Raw genomic sequence first — 2077 nt, 5'->3', positions numbered from 1 at the left:
CCACCCATTGAAGAACTGGAGATATGACCAATTTTTTTTCTCTTATCTCCCCTTTATTAAAGTACATTATAGATTGAGTGGCTGGATAGTGGGAAATTAGGCCCATAAAATGTACTGTTGAATATCAAAGTCAAATTTTATAAAGCAGCAATATATTAAAAAAAACCGCAAATGCCTGTCATATGGGATATAATAGAAAGACATGATAATATGATTATAACATATAACAGTAGCCACAAAAGACTTTTTAATCCACTAATGTGTTTAATCCTCTTTAAAGCTTTGCTGTATCCTCTTTAAAATATTCTCTTGCTGCATCCTCTTAAAAGCAACGTTGGTGGCCAGAATCTCAAGTTGGTATAGCAAATTTCATACTTCCATGATTATCTTCAAATTTCAGTTTGCCTCTTGCCCTCTTCCTTTAATAGGATGTTTTACCCACCATTTAGACACTGGCTAACAATTGCAAGTTACCAGAGAAGATGTAATATTACAAAGTCCCTTTTATCAAACCATTGGGCAAACACCCAATTCCTAACCACATCTAAAGCTCTCAAGCAAAAAACCATACACGAGTAATTTAAGGGAGATATATTTATCAAAGCATCATCAGTTCAGTCCATAGCTATTTATTTTATTTATTTTTTATTTTATTTATTTATTTTTGTCACACAGAATATATAAGCATAAGCATGTAATAACTATACAATATATAAGCATATATATATAAGTATGAGTATGTAATAACTATATTAATTGGAGATAACGAAAGGAAACAATAGGACAGGAATGGTAGGCACGCTCGTGCTCTTATGCACGCCCCTTACAGACCTCTTATGAATGGGGTGAGGTCAACAGTAGATAATTTTTGGTTGAAGCTTTGGGGAGTCAGATAGTTTATTCCAAGCATTAAAATCTACTCTTGGGCTAGCTCCAAATGTCCATATTTGTCAGCCTTGTAACACTGTATCTCCCCAATCTTAATCTGACAAGAGATACTTTCATGCCAGAATTTTAACGAACAGTATACAAAAAGTTGTTACAGTCTGCAAAAACTTTTTTTTAAAAATTATGGAATGTTTCACAAATTTGTGTGTCATCCTTATGCAGGGGCCATGTTAATCTTCTCTGTATCGTTCCAATTTTAGTATATGTGCTGCCAAAGCAAGCACATAATCTGCAAAAACTTTTATTCTCAGGAAATATCCTGTCTGAAAAAAACTCATTTGAAAAAGAAGATGACGGTGATCGCAAGCAAAATGGTTAAATAGGACAGGCTGTTAAAGAAAGGTAAAGCTCTTTAATGGAGATCTAGTTCCATCAGAGATGCTACAAATAGATCTTGAATTGTGGGTCCATTGTGCCCTCCCCTCTTATTTCCAGACCCTTCAAGACTGAAGTAACTCCATAGTCTTTCCAACATAAAAGAAAGGGGATAAGACCAACAATCTATCGATTCAGCTTGCTAACCATCATCCATTCAGCTTTCTCAGTGTAATTAGTAATGTATGCGTAAAATGTGCCTTTCAAAAGCTTGCCAATGGATGCCCTACGGGGAAAAAAAATGCTAGTCAGGGAACCAGACAGCTTCTGATCAGGCTTTCTTTATGCATATTTTTATTTATTTATGCATTGTCTATGGAGATTCTCAGTCATGGTTGTCCCAAAGGTGCTTTTTCAAGAGATTTCAAGAGAGGAAAAATTGCAGACTACAGGAACCATTGGTGTGAGTCTTCGGGAAGAAGAGGGAGGAACTTGCCCCACTTTACATTGAGGGGGGAGAAAGTTTCCTCCTTTAAATTCCTGGGAGTCTATCTCAGTGAAGACCTCCCCTGGAAGATCAACACGATCCAGGTGGCCAGAAAGGCCCAAAAGAGACTCCACTTCCTCAGGGCCTTGCAAAAAAACAAAGTGGAACATCAACTGATGACCACCTTTTACCGGTCCACAATAGAAAGTGCATTACGGTGTGGTATGCTGGCTTGGCAGCCATGGATAGAAAAGCATTACAGAGGGTGGTGAGCACAGCACAAAACATTGTGAGCTGTCCCCTGATACCACTAGATGACATCCTTAG

At 37.4% G+C, this 2077-nt stretch overlaps 1 non-coding gene across 1 annotated transcript; it reads right to left on the bottom strand.

Annotated features, from left to right (window-relative positions):
* Positions 1-1065: 1065 nt before the first annotated feature.
* On the bottom strand, positions 1066-1172 carry LOC131189438 (U6 spliceosomal RNA). Its single transcript, XR_009153043.1, has one exon. It is a non-coding gene; the product is annotated as a U6 spliceosomal RNA (small nuclear RNA).
* Positions 1173-2077: the final 905 nt, after the last annotated feature.

The sequence above is a fragment of the Ahaetulla prasina genome, chromosome 1 (genome assembly GCF_028640845.1).
Source record: "Ahaetulla prasina isolate Xishuangbanna chromosome 1, ASM2864084v1, whole genome shotgun sequence".
Classification (NCBI taxonomy): domain Eukaryota; kingdom Metazoa; phylum Chordata; class Lepidosauria; order Squamata; family Colubridae; genus Ahaetulla; species Ahaetulla prasina.
Note: the sequence above shows the minus strand (reverse complement) of the source record. Positions and strands in the feature narration are given on the sequence as shown.